Source organism: Drosophila grimshawi, unplaced genomic scaffold (genome assembly GCF_018153295.1).
Source record: "Drosophila grimshawi isolate 15287-2541.00 unplaced genomic scaffold, ASM1815329v1 contig_848, whole genome shotgun sequence".
In the NCBI taxonomy this organism is placed as follows: domain Eukaryota; kingdom Metazoa; phylum Arthropoda; class Insecta; order Diptera; family Drosophilidae; genus Drosophila; species Drosophila grimshawi.
The window spans coordinates 5867360-5882826 of NW_025063692.1; the positions used below are offsets into that span (position 1 = coordinate 5867360).

The 15467-nt window shown below is 38.0% G+C and overlaps 1 protein-coding gene across 1 annotated transcript in view; it reads left to right on the top strand.

The window, feature by feature from the left end:
* The window catches only part of LOC6566357 (high affinity cGMP-specific 3',5'-cyclic phosphodiesterase 9A), a 49573-nt gene that overhangs the window by 12911 nt on the left and 21195 nt on the right, over positions 1–15467 (top strand). The gene's annotated exons all lie outside the window — the stretch shown is intronic.

Below are 15467 nucleotides of genomic sequence, written 5' to 3' on the forward strand. Positions count from 1 at the left end.
TTAAGTCACACACAAATTCTTGCACGCATTTCACACACACATACACACACATACACACACACATACACACACACACACACATGTACATATATGTACACGTAGTTGGTTTAATCAAATGAATTGCTGGCAAGCATATTGAATTCCACTCGTCATAATTAAATGATAAATCAACCAATTCGAAACCGCGATAAATGCATTTCTTGCAGTAATTACGATTCCATCGAAATGGACCTTTGTGCGGGTGTAAATTTACGAAAAACCTTACAGCTGCAAATTAGACTCAATTAAAAACAATAAGCTTGGCTATTTGTAATTAATTTCGCAATTATCAGGTGTAGCCAAATGGAAAACCTTTGAAGTGACCAAAAATGCAATAAGAATCGACTAATTAATTTCTTTAGATATATTTAACAAGAAACTGCAAGTGTATATTCTCCTTGTGCTTTCTCTCTCCCTCACGCTTACTCTCTCTCTCTCTCTCTCTCTCACACACAGCAATCGAACGCGTGTGTCGCATATATTTTGTCTCATATATTCCTATATTTAGTTTGATATTTTCATTCATAATATCTAAATGGAGTAGCTATGTTTAGTTTAGTTTAGTTTAGTCATGCTCTTGCAGAGAGTATCCTAATTTTGTCGTGAAACTTGCAATTATAGCTAGACAAAAATCGACAGACCAAAAGTAAGTGAGAGACTAATGCTAAATTGCCAAGATATTTGGGTCTACACTAATATAACTTCAAAAATTTGGAGCATTTTTGCTGCTCATTTTAATCAGTTATTTTTGATTAATGGTTCCAACTGCGATTTGGCACACTGGTTCACCATTTAGCAGAGAGTATTGGCGACGCAGTGCCACATTAGTCCGAATTCTAGATGCTAGAAGGCGAAGCGCAAACTTGATTTCACAGCTCGTCTCTTTTCTTTTATTTTTTGTTGTTTTTTTTGGGGAGCACGTGCCTTGTGACTGTCAGGCCTCATTGAATATTATTTGAATATTGCTATCTGCCTCTCTCTATCTCGCTCTCTCTCCCTCTCTCTCTCTCTCTGTTCCTATATGTATGTGCGTGTCTATGTGTCTATGTGTGTGTGTGTGTGTGTGTTTGTGGGGCACACACGGCCCACAGGCGACATGCCTTGGCTGGCACACCCACAACTGTCTGTCCATCTGCCACATTTCTCATGACGCGTGCCGCGTTTTTGTTTCATTTATTCATTGTTGTTGTTTCCATTGTTGTTTTTGTTGCAATGCGCTGTAATTTATACGTGTTGTTTATTTTATGCCAATTTAATGCAACTTCTACATCCATACACACACGCACACACACACGCACACGCACACACACACACACACACGTATATGTTTACATATAGCCACAAGCAAAAGAAAGCAAACACAAGCAAAAAAGTCGCGATTTGACTAACGATTTCTGCTTGCGTGCATATGTACGGGTGTGTGTAGGTATGGGTGTGTGTGTGGGTATGTGTGTGAGTGTGTGGGTGTGTGTGTGTGGGTGTGTGTGTGTGTGTGTATGTGTATGCGTGACATAAAATATTTGACATATTGTCACGTTCACGTTCGTAATGAAGTGCAGCAAAGTAAGTTGTGACGAGGCCAGGCACAAATCGAATGCCAAGCAAAAGACTATATGAAAATAGTTTCTTCCTTAAATAAGCTAATTCACACACCAATACACCAATACACCAATATACCTATGAACACACACAGACACACACAGACATACACGCACACATAACAAGAACAGGAACAACAACAATCTGTGTCACATGTTCTCCACTAAAATGTCTTCATTAGTTTCTCAACGCATTTCAATGTGAAAACAATTATGAAATAATTGAGATTCTGAATTTAACAACATTTTCAATGTTTTTAAGCAAACTATTTTGCTGCAGACAGCTGAATTGAATTACTATATCATATAGCTGCCATAGGAACAACTGTTTTGTTTACCAAGTCATCCTAACCAAACTCAGCAGTTCACTTTTTGACAAAAAAAAAAAAAAACTATCAGCCTCAGACTGCTATATTACATAGGAACAATCGGATGGTTTTTTCAAACTATTATGAAATTTAGTTGTCAGCAATTTAAGATTGCCGTGATTCAGTAAGTCGTTTTTGCTTGTGTTCGTTTGATCGATAACTGGCTCGTTTCAAGAATATCGATAAAAATCGATTTCCAATATTTTAAAGATCTATATATCGAACTGAGAATGTATTCATTCACCTTCACATTTAACAATCTGTAGACATAGACATAGTATAACCTAGTCGAGCTCTCTCGACTTGAGCAGCCTGACTTGTTGACTTAAAGTTCTTGCAAAAACAGGGAGGGAGAGATAAAGAGAGATAAGAGAAAAGAAAGAGAAAGAGAAAGAAAGAGGGCTCACATCAAAAACATTCGTGTATTTTATATTAATTTGTTTCTACACATTTTTTATTATGTTGTTCGTTTTATGACCTTTAAATTTGCACTTTGATATGAAACTTTTAAAGGACTTTTATCGTCTCAATTGTCGTTGCCCTTGGTATTGGAGTCCTGTGGATCTGAGTGCGAATGTGTGTGTGTGCGTGTGTGTGTGTGTGAGTATGGAGAGTTGCTATTCATTAGATGCGCTTAATCAACTGTATTCGAGCTATCTGGCATGCATGTGCCACTTGCCACCTGCTACCAGCTACCAACTACCAGCTACCAGTCAGCTGCCATACGCAAGATTAAAATCGACTTAACGACTGCAAAAATACACAAATATAAAAACAGCATAAAGTATAAAACAGAAGAGAAAATATAACTGCAAAATTTAAATGAATACGAAAAAATAAAGTGAACGTAAAACCAACAAAAAAAAAACGAAGAAAAACAAGTCGCATCAAAGCCATAAGAATGGACCTATCAAGACTTAGCAACGCACTGAATACTCTGTAAAGCAATATAATAAAAGGAGATGACGATGACTTCCTTCTGTACAACTTGACACATTCCCTTTAAGTATGTATACCGAATGTGCCGAAATAAATCAGTGAAGAGAATCATAATGTATCGATTGATAGGGCTGCTTAGACTGCTCAAATTCGATGCCACTCTGTGCATTTCAATTAGTTAACAGACTACTCACATACCTTATAGAAATTTATAAAAACAGGGTATTCAAAAAAATAAATAAATAAACCTGCTTTTCTTTTTGAGGTTAGTTGCTTTTGGTTTTTCGGTTACCTAGCAAAACGTAAATAATTAAAAATGAAAAATTCATGTTGTGATTGCTGTTTATACACCTGCTGTGTATGCGTGTGTGTATATATATATATCTATATATATATATATACATATATGTGTGTGTGTGTGTCTGTGTGTGTTTGTGTGTGCATGGCTTTGACAGTTGAAAGGATTATGAATCTGGAAAAAGAGAGCAAATTAGACACAAAGCTAAGCGCAAAGTGGACCAAATTGTGTCATTCCCAACTGGCAAAAGAGGAGGCGTGCCCCAAGGCTAGAGAGTTAGCGGAGTGGGGTATGGCATGACATGCCACTTTCAAGATATACACGACGTACACTCAAAAAAAGCCACACTCCTTTTTCTTTTTCTTCTTGAATTCTTGAAATTGAATTTGCAATTCGCTTTTGAGTTTATTTAGCGTTTAAGTTAATAAAAGCATTTATTTTATTTATCATAAGTTTCGCATTGAATACGAGTATATCTCTAGTAAAACGAACAAATCTTAATCCAAGTGAGCAAGCTCTTGATTAGGGAAGTTTCCTTTTGTTTAAGTACTGCGACCTTGACATTGATTTTGTTAAGGTTTGCACAACATTCACAATGTTTTTGCTTTTTTTTTTTTGTTGTTGAGGAAATTGTGAATATTGCGGTTTTTGCCTCGCTTTCAAAGTGTTCACCAGCCCCGAAAAAGTTAACACCCTTCGCCTACTACCCTTAATTCCCCGTTCCTTGTCCCTTTTTCAGGGTACAAAATCGTTTGAGTATATTAATTAAAAGCACTCGGTAAATACGTAAATACACCTTGGCCATCGACGTGTCCTATCCTGTCCTGTCCCGTTCTGTCCTCTCCTGTCCTGTCCTGTCCTTCACTGTCCTGTATCCAAGTGCTGTCCCAAATGCGCCCAGCTGTCGCATCCAGAGGGCCCCAAAAAATATCGTTGGGTCCCCAAAGAGGATGCTGCTAAGCAAATTGGATTGCTGTGACCGCCGCACAATCCCCTCCTACTCCATCCCCGCCCCAGAATCTGCCTGCTGCTCCTTCCCTCTACCGCAGTCGAAGGGAATGTTTACCAGCAAAATTATCCATGGCAAAAAGTTCAATTGAGCCAATTCCCCAAACACTGCTTTCATGATCGACGCCAACGCGGTCCGATTGCGCCATTTGCATTAATTGCGACCGACGCAGACACATACATACATACATATATATATATAGATATATATATATATATACGGGGGTGTGTGTACATATCTCATTGATTTTTTTGGCTTGTGCCCTTGCATAAGACATAAAAGAGATGCCGAATTATTTATTTATTTATCTAAATGGCAAAAAGTTTGAGCGAAAAGCAATTCAAATATAATTCGGATGAATATAGTAAAAATAGTATAATAATACAATAAATAAATATACAAATGGTATTATACAAGCGTTCTTGATAGCTTAACTCAATTCAGATATAATTCTGATAAATATTGTTATAATAATCTAATAAAATGTATGACATTAATAATCGTATCAAATCATATTTCGTGATTTAATCCATAGCATAAATAAATAAACACTAATTCAACTCAGTAATTCACTTAAATATAATTATGAAATATAATTTTTATTTTCTCGATAGCATAAAATGAATATATTCAGAGTGCACATCTGCTCAGGCATCTCAAAATTTGTCTTCTTTGTTTCGAATTTCGCATTCATCATAATTTTAATATCTTCAAAATTTATCCATGACTTTGATTTTTTATTTATTTATTTTTATTTTATTTTTTTTTTTGCTTGAGCTGTCTAAAAATACAAGTTTTGGCGCATTTGGGCACAGTAAACGACTCCCAAGTAACTGTAAATGTGTCTCCCTCCTTCTGCTTTTCCTTCTCTTTCTACCCCGCACCCCATGTACCCCATCCCTTCCATTCCGCCCCCAGACAGCTGCTGTCATAGAAGCTGAGCTACTAGAAAATTTATACATCTGCTAGTTTCTATATATAGTATATGAAAACTGATAATTTGATGTTTAGTAGTCTTGTAGCTTAGCTTTTTCCAACTGACTTGGCTTTTACGGGGTGTGTTTCGGCTGGGGCTGGCAGGGGGCAGGGTGTTGGTGCTATGGGCATGGCCATAATGCTATGCAGCAGCAGCAGGGGACGAAGTAGAATTCACATCGCGTTTGTCTCGAAAATTTCAATTCATGTTGTAAGCGAAAAAAGAAATGGTGAAAAAAATCAAACTTTGCATTTTGCCTTAAGCTGTTTTTCCTCAGTGTATGTGTGTGTGTGTGAGTGGTGGATGGGGGATAAGAGGAGGAGGGGTTTATATTGTATTTTCTGTTTTCCTTTTTAGCTTCTGTTAGAGGCGTTTGCTTTCAATTCACTTTGCATACACACACTACACACACACAAGACACACACACACATACAGACACACACACACACCTCTTTCCATATGCGTCGCGTTTTTTAATTTACCAATGTACCTGCCAGAGCCACGCCTTAAGCGCCCCTACACCTAGAGCCACGCCCACACCTGTTGGCCAATATGCTGTCAATCATTTTCACTGCCGAATAAATGCAAATCATTTTAACCCATCAAATTGCCAATTCAGTGAATATTTCGCACATTCAAATTTTTTTATTGTGCTATATGAAGACTTTTACAACTGATTACAGACATATACATATACATATATATATATATATATATATATATACATATATCTGCACGTTACATATCTATGAATTTGATGTGAATAGTGACTGGTGAATGAAACGAATTACTCAAGTGACCTTGAATTGTGCTACTCTATTTCTCTACTATTTTGTCGGGGTATATAAGCTGTGTAGGTGTCTTGATCGATTTTTATCGATTTCACCTGCAGAATTTATCGAGAATTGAAAATCATTTTAATTTACACTCTCAGCAGAGCAGCAATTGGAGCAGCTCGAAACTTAAATCGAGTTTCAGAATTTCTGAGTTCAATATACAATTCTGAATACATTTTCCTAATTGGAGTTTGATTAATCAAACAGTTAAAATCGAATTCATTCAGGTGAATACCTTTGAGTATGTGTCTCTCAAAGAGCTCTCTTTGACCTTGTGTATGCAGTGTGTGTGATAATACTACTTCCTACTCCCTACTGCCATACCCTTCCCGCTTGCGCCATTCGCACAACAGTCCAGTCACAAATTCATTGGATGTATTCGCATAACAGACTCTAATTGCATTGCAGCAGCACCTCGTTGGAATTTTGTCTAGTCTTGTCTTATTTTGTCAGTCAAGCGGTCTGTTCGTCTGTCGGTTATACTGTAGCTGGTTATATCCTGTTATGCTGGCATTTAAATGCTAATCCACTCCACTCCTTCCCAAACCGAACCAATCCCAACCCCCAAAGCCAAACACAAATCCAGCTCGTCGCTGCTTGTGTTCTGGCATCTTAGTGCTGTTTTCATTAACTGTTTGGATTTCATTTAACTGCTGATGCAGGATTTGCCAATCAGAATCAGTTCATTGGCTTCGCTTTACGCTATGCCACCTTCGTCCTTTGTCCTTTATCCTTTGCCCTGGCCAGCAAGCCAACGAATAAGCACACAAATTACCGCAAATTTGCAAATTTGTGCACCCAAAAATATAATGGAGAGAATGAAATGCGCTGCATATCTGTGACTGTATGTGTTTCTATATATATATGTGTGTGTGTGTGTGGGTGTTTGTGGGTGTCAGACACATTTTGTGGGTGTTGCTGCTGTTGTTGTTGGTGTATTGATGCCTGCCTGCTTGCCTGCCTGCCGGAAGGACATTGCAAAACATTGCGGAAAAAAATCCATTTAGATGCGCAAATAAGCAAAAATCAACAAGCAAATTGACTTTGATGAGTGACGACAAAAACACACTAGTAGGCGGTGTACAAACACACACACACACACACACACACACATGCATACACATGTGTATATATGCATATATCGAATATATCGAAAACATGAGCGAAACAGCTGAAATAACAAACATCGCGTTCTACTTTTCGAAGTCAAATCATCAAAAGCTCCAATCGCATAAATTATAACTTAAGTGATACTTATACATACATATATAGCCATATATCCCTCCTACTGTCTACGTAAACTGATCTCTCTGAACAATATGTTCCAACAATATCATCAACAGTGAAAAACCGTCTTCATAACACTGAAATGTGTCAATTTATTGCACATGAAGTGTCTTTTCTATTAATAGTGTTCATTCGGGAACACATACTTTGTATATAATAAGAAACTACGAAAATGAGAGTTGTATGAGTCACTAGACTAAACTAATACTCATTATTATAATAGACAAGCGAAAGTATATATATATTTTATATAGTTTTTAAGTATCATTTACTGGAAACCAAATAATTAGTTCATATGGTTGAAAATCTTTAAAGCATATTTGATAGATTTCTAGATGTGTGGAATTCTAAAAGGTTTATGCCATTTATCACTTTTCGCATAATATATGACAGGCTTTAGGGCTTTGCACTGAGAAAGATTAGCAACTTTAGATCCTTCAATGATTTTAGTTAAATTGAGTTTATTCATTTGTGCAACACAACTCAATTATGTGTATACGTGATGTGTGTGTAATGCGTGTGTGTTGTGTGTGTGTTGTGTGTGTGAGTTAAATTTTACCAAGTGACGCACAGTGCAAACTTCATTTATGTAAAGCTTTTAATTTGGTTTAGCACAAAAAGAGGCAGAGAACCTGAACGAACAAAATAAACGAAAAGAAGCTGCCACTAAAAATGTGTCAAGTACGAAGTGGCATGCATGTGTGTGTGTGTGTTTTTTTGAAAATGGGTTAGGGAGCAAGAGAGTGAGAGAAAGAGAAAGAGAGAGAGAGAGGGAAGGAGAAGGAGAAGGAGCAGTTTGGTCAGCTGCTAACTCTCTAAACTCATTTAATCAACACAAAGCGTTTAATCTTGCAAAATGCATGGCACACAACAAACACAAACTCGCACACACACACACATATATACACAGAAAAGGGACAAGACACACACACACACACACACACACACGCACATGAACAAGGCACGTGCTTATGCTCTTGTCAATCACATCTGGCCATCTCACTGAGGAGCAAATTGCAACTTTTTGTAGCAAACATTTAATAAATGGTCTTCTTTTTTGTGCATCCAGTTTTTTATTTACAGTTTATTTATTTTTATTAAAATTAAATTAATTTTCGAATATCAACTGAGACAAAGTAATTAAACCAGGCTGTCAAATCGAAACGAAATTCGATTTGAATGCATTTTTTCCAATACGTTACGTTAATCGGTTAATTTCGCTTGACGGTTCCGGTTACGTTTGCGATTTGACATCCTGCTTAAAATATTATGTTACAAATAATAAAATAAAATTTAAAACCGCATTTTCAGTTTACTCTAAAAAAAAAAAGGAATTGTAATTTAAGCCATGGTGCAGCGCTTTAATTTAATGAGAAATAATAGAGTTCATCATGAGCCTGAGCGAATTGCTCCCAGCTCTCTATTTATCTCTCTCTCTCTCTCTCTCTCTCTCTCTCTCTCTCTCTGTCTGTGTGTGTATTAAGTACTCATAAATAATGAGACACATTTAAAATGTATTAGGCCAAATACTAAAATAACAACATGAAACTAAAGTAGCAAGATTTGCCAATATACCCTACACTTAACATATTACAGGTCGTAACAACTTTTAGAACCAACAAGCATTGAGGTTGTAATAAAATTGATAAACTACTCATAAATAAATAACTAGTCAATGTTACCCAATTGGGTAATATGACGACTGCAGGGTATCTCAAAAATACTTTGATTTATTGAAAAGTCAGCGCATTAATGTTGCTCATTCATTCGATCAAGTCTCTGATGGCATTTTATTGGCCCTGGTCTGGAATTTCAAAGCATACCCAACCGAAGTAGACCTAGCAAGTGGGAGTAAGAGATGAGAGAGAGAGAGAGAGAGAGAGAGCGAGAGAGAGAGAGAGATTGTGCATATTCAACATTTCTTATAAAGCAATTTTCTTTGTTAAACACGAAAAACGCTTGCAATTAAGCAGTGGAAAATGGAAAACCTAATAATAAAAGAACACTGAAGAATAGAAAGACTGTGTAGGTGAAAAGGCGAAAAATTGTTATTATTAAGACGAAAAATTCACGTTCTACATAGTAAACAAACATTTATTAAAATGGTGAAGTGCTGTGTTGTTATTTGTTCCACTAGAATTGATAAATTTTTAATTAATTCAATATATAACTAATCAAAATCATGCTGTCAAGCTGGCAAATTTACCGATTGCAATTCAGATTTATTATTGATACATAGAATACCAAACAACAAGTTGAAACCCCATTATAACAATTAACAAATCATTTACCAGTTGCCGGAACCGATTCGGTTTAACACCCGGATCAAAATATTTTCAACTAAGATCAGATTTTTTTTTATGCATCAAAAGTTGACCAGCATTTTTGATATGGTTTCGCACACTCTCTCTCTCTCTCTCTCTCTCTCTCTCTCTCTCTCTATTTCTGACTGTATCTCTGTATGTGGTTGTTGGTTGCCTGCCTGTGGTGTGTGTGTGTGTGTGTGTGTTTGTGGAGGACTTCACCTGCAGAGCCGCGTTTACTGTTTTATTTCATTTCCATTAACCGCAAGTGTTTCTGTGGCAATCCTCGAGTTCCAACTGACCAAAACAAGCAAACAACAACAACAACAACAACTGCATATCCAGAGCAGAAACAGAAATTCAGAGAGAGAGAGAGAGTGAGAGGGAGGGAGAGAGAGAGAGAGAGAGGCAGTGGGACATGCAACAATTAATTTGTTGAGCCACACCACGAGGCGTATGCTCAACTTTTGAACTACACTTTATTTATTTACTCTTGGCTAGCCTGGCCCAAAACCTATAGAAGTGAAAACTTATCGAATACCTTTAAATATTTATAATGGTCATTAAAAAGCGAGCAACTTTTCAACTGTGGAGAAATGCGCATTAGATGCTAAGCGGATTATAGAAAACAATTTCAAATTTTCAAATGGAAAACCCTCAGATGATGATTATTGATTATATGCTCAAGGATTTATCGCCATTAAGTGCTTGTACTTTATTATTACGGCCATTACTGAAAACAACAGTAACAAAACGGCCATTTTCAAATGTAAGCAAATTAAGTAGGACTTAAATAAGACTATAACAAAAAAATCGTTAAGAAATGCAGTTAAAGCGAACTGGGACTGGGTCAAAGTTGAGCCCGAAACGATTTACATTCCTTATGCGAATGGCCAAATTCTTTGGCAAGACCACAAATATAATTTTCAAACCCATCAGGAACAAAGCCCCAAACTGAAATTAAGGAGTCGTCAATCGAGACCCCAATCTTAAGTCTGATGTGTGAAACATGAGTCGCCATCAAATATCAGTCGATTGACGTTCGTGGCTTTGTTATCTAATTGTTTGGGGCCATTGCGGTTAAATGTTGACCAATGCAACCAGTTGACCTGTCGACCACTTTACCACTTGACCACTTGACCAGTTAACCAGTTGACCATTGGCTAATTAGCTATTCTTAACAAGGAGCAGAAGCCATCGCCGCAAAGGAAACAATTGCCTTTGTGGCCGTCTTCTGCTGGTCAAATCGAAGCCAAACAACAAACAGCTGCTTGTAGTAGAAAACAACCAGCAGCAACGACTGTGCAATACCCTCTCTTTTTGTAAAAAACTGTTGTTTGCTTATCAAGAATATGTATATATAGTCTTTACTTTGTGGTGTCGACGACATTTGCTTCAACACAACACAATTCAAGGCTATTACAAATATAATATTTTCAGCTAGACATTATGCAAAAGTCAATACACCTTTTTACGACTTTCGCGAAACAAAACAAGGTTAAGGGCGTTTCCTATCCGATCTTGGTCAAATTAGTGCAGTTCATTAATGATATCTCAGTGTATTTTGTGCTCTGCTCTTTTATTGCCATCGGAAAACAAGAACTTGTATTCCGAGCTTGTATCTAGCTCATATTGTCTCGGAGATCCAGGGGCTCATACAGACATGGCTATATCGACCCTTGAACCCTTTTTTTAATGGGTATAACCATAACAAGACAAGCTGAAGCCTTCTGCAATGCAAGTGTGCTTAATAAATCAATGTAAATGCCAAATATATAAAGCAGGTGATGGAGAAATTGTAAGTGGTGTGGTGTGGAGAAGGAGTCTTACTTAAATGTCCTTTTAATTATGCGAGTGTATAAAACATAATTTCACGGCTAACAATATGCAGTAAAAAATTGAGAGACTGCCAGAGTGTGTGTGTGTGTGTGTGTGTGTAAAAGCGAAGGCCAATGAAAGCGCATCAGAAGAAGAAGAAAATAAGGACAAACAGAAACAGGCAGTATTTGCCAAAAAAAAAAAAGAGGAAGGAAAAAAAGGGGCCAACACAAAACGTGCGCTGATGTTGATTATGGCCACATTATGTATACAAGTTGCTTATATCAGTTCTTTTTGTTGTTGTTGTCGTTGCTGCTGTTGTTGCTGTTGGCCTGTTGCTGCTGTCTGTTAAATTCTGCTTTGCCGCCTGTTTGTCCTTAATGAACCACCACTGCCCTCCCCGCCCCTCTCGGCGCATCCCCTCGCCAACCGCCTACGTGTTTCGACCCCTTGCGTTCACTCTAATTAATTAATTGATTGTAATTAATTATTTAACGCAATGTTATTCGTCGTTATTTTTACAGTCTTTGCCTTTCGCTGCATGTGGGTGTGTGTCTGAGTGTGAGTGTGAGTGTGTCTGAGTGTGAGTGTGTGAGTGAGTGTGTGTATTATATTCATTGCTTAAAGTCTTATTTATATTGAATAAATGACAACCAAACACAACTATTCACAGCACAAGACTCAGTAAATGTAAGTAAGCATTAATTTAAAAATAAGAAAGTAAGAAACAAAATAGTTGCCTGCTTTGCTTAAAACTAAACTTAAACTTTAAGCGACACACAGCGGTGGAAGGGGGAAAAACTGTCGTTAGAAACATGGCCAATGAAATGGAAAGATGCCGCTAGATACAAACCTATTCTGGCCATAAAAATGGGCGTCTTTTGACCAGAAACTGCAACTGCTGTAAGCCCCAAGCCAGGGACTGATTAATGGCCATCTGGGATTAGCACCGAGTAGAATTATGCGCCATGTGGAGAATGGGAAATGGAATGGGAATGGGAATAGCAATGGCAATGCCAATGGGAGTGTGAAGGCAGCAAAAGTATATGCAGTGCTAAGAACAAATATAAGTGTAAGAAGTAAGCAGAAGGGTGGCGGGATAGGGGTGAGGGGTGACAGGGAGATGAATAACAAGTTAGAGTGCTCTCTAGTTGAGAGCATTCATCTAGCAAACAGATGTTAAATATGAAAATGGGTTGACAGAATCTGTGTTATGATATATCAATTAGAAGGCTATATCTATCCAAATGTGTTTATCATATGCTATCGGAGATAGATGTGTATCGATATACGCAACTCACGGCAGTTATGATAATATTCAACTTGATCTGCGTATGTTAAACGAGAATTTGTAATGTAAGATCGGTGACTCGACTATTGATGCCTATGGGATCGGACATGCTGCTTTTTACCTCTTACATACTTTTGCATATCTTCATTTTTCACATTTTTAATTGGTTTAATGGGTTCAGGTTCAGAAAGATAATTTATTTTATCGGACAACCGAAGCTTGAATACCCTTCGACAAACAATATGTAAGCATGAATAAATTGCTTATAATCAAGACTGCAGTCGGTCTAAAGTTGAATCGGTTTGAAAAGTTTCAACTCTTGTGGACTGAAGCAAACACAATTTTCCTAAAACACAGACTCATCACTGTGGAAAATAAATCTTCTAAGCCAAACCTTTGACCGAACCAACAACCTTTTTCATATATAGAGTAAACCAGGTTATTAAAATAATATAAACACAATGCATTAATTAACATAATCTCATTTATAATTGGGCGCTGATGTTGACTCCTTGTCAAAAGGTATTTAAAAGCGGACTAGTCTTAAGACAAGGGACTAAACCAATGAAAAGGAAAATAATTCACTCAGACTCAGACCGAAAGAAATGGAATGTGCCCCAAACTATGACATCGTGATATATATGATATATATATATATATGTATAGTGTTCGTAGTTTGTCGAATGGAGACTCTCATGTGGCAGACATAGCCAGACAACAGATTGCGAAATGAATCGCCGAGAGTCGCGCGCGTGCTTGCCGCAATTACTTTGATTGCTAATCAACTGTGTGCAACGGTGCATGTGTGTGTGAGTGTGTGTGTCGCCCTCTAGGGAAATCCAATTCAAATACTGAACAAGCATCAGCTGTTTGAGGAGTCAAATTTGCCACAAACGCCGACAGGCCCACCACACACACACACAGGCACGCACACCTCCACCTCGGGCTCGCCAATTTGTCAGCTGTCATTTTAGATGGCAGACGCAATTTTTCATGCCACATGCCACACTCAAACGCACACAAAGCACGCATCAATGCATGCAACAAATGCATACACCAAAAAATAAAACCATTCCCCCCCCCCACCGCCACCCCCCTCAAAGTGAAACATAATTGACAGTTAAAATTTTGCAGCTGCCGCAAAAGAAATGCAGTAAAACTTGCGTGCCACCCAAGCGGAAAGTGTTCAACGGGCTGTTGAATGGTGGGTGGGGAGGCAAGGATGCGAAATTCATCGATCATTCATTGTCACGCATCACGGTTACGAGGGGGAGGGGGCGGGGGGATGGGGGTCGTCAAAGAGAAAAGAGAGCGAAATGGGAATAAAGTTGGAGCAAACGTTGAAAGTGAAATGTTTAATTCAATTTTCCATTAAGACGGAATCAAACTCAGAATAATGAAAGAAAAAAAGGTGCGCAAAAATCTGCAAAAGAAAAATATATAGAATTTGAAAATAATAACGGTGAAGGAGGCAGGAGGTGCGCGAAGCGATGCACAGCAAAAACACAAAAAGTTTGCCCAGAACTATAAAATTGTACACTCAGCGAAATTCAATTAATGCCACTTGCTTTGCTCCCATCAAATGAAAAGCAACATTTTACAGATATTTTGGTTTTTTGCTTCAACTTAATTGGCTACATTAAATACAAATGGCTAACAAAAACTATTTTATTTTTAGCGTTGCCCGAAAACTTTTTTTGCCAACTAAAAAAAAAAGAAAGAAGAAAGGCGAGGCTAAAGTGAGGTTCAAAAGAAACACAATTTGTGGAAACGGCTTGAAAAGGCAACATCAATAGTTTTTCAAGACAACATATTTGATGGTTATCTAAAAAAGATACAAGTCTGCAGGCCCTCTCAACTATTAGAAATTGTAGCCACTAGCCTAGTTTTAACGAGAACGGTTTCTGCACATATTTCTCTACATGTTTCATCGATTTGCACATATCGATGTTATCGATTTGCTGACGCGCGCAATGCCGAATTCATATTGAAAGTCTAGAGGCGGACATAATTTTGCACAGAAGCAGTATACCTTTGCCTAGCTTTGACATGGCAGGGTACAGGGTACAAAAAGCATGAGCACTTTATTAACCAGCGAGCGAGTCGTGAATCAAGCTTTTACCGCACTTCAATATAATTCACGGGCTTCAAACCCAGCCGCCAAATGGCCTCCAAACATTGTTGGTACAACTCAACGCCTAATGGGATGAAGGGGAAGTGGTTGGTTGGTTTGCGAGCTAAATAGAAATGCTGTGAGCGCTGAGAACTGTGCTTAATTAAAAATTGTCAGTGGCAGTAAATTAATTATAAACGCGGCCCGCAAAGTGTTTGGCTTGCAACAGCAACGGCAACGGCAACGGCAACAGTCAAAACAGAAGCCGAGGCAGAAAAAGAAGCAGCGAAAAGCTCCACATGTGGGCGGGCGACCGCAAGGCGTGGCCAGGCTACTGGCTGTTAAGTGCTAGCAGTTAACAGGTGGCAGCTACCTACTTATGAGGTAGCACACACACACACACACACAGCCATATACACACAGACACCCACAGGCACATACACTTGGCGAAAAACGCTTTTCAATATTCAAGTACAAATTGGTCGGAGTATTTTTGTCGTCTTGTTCTTCGAATTCGTGAATCTAATGAAACACACATTTTATACTTAAAACATCGATTTATATCGATATACACGAAACGACTGCATTTGTC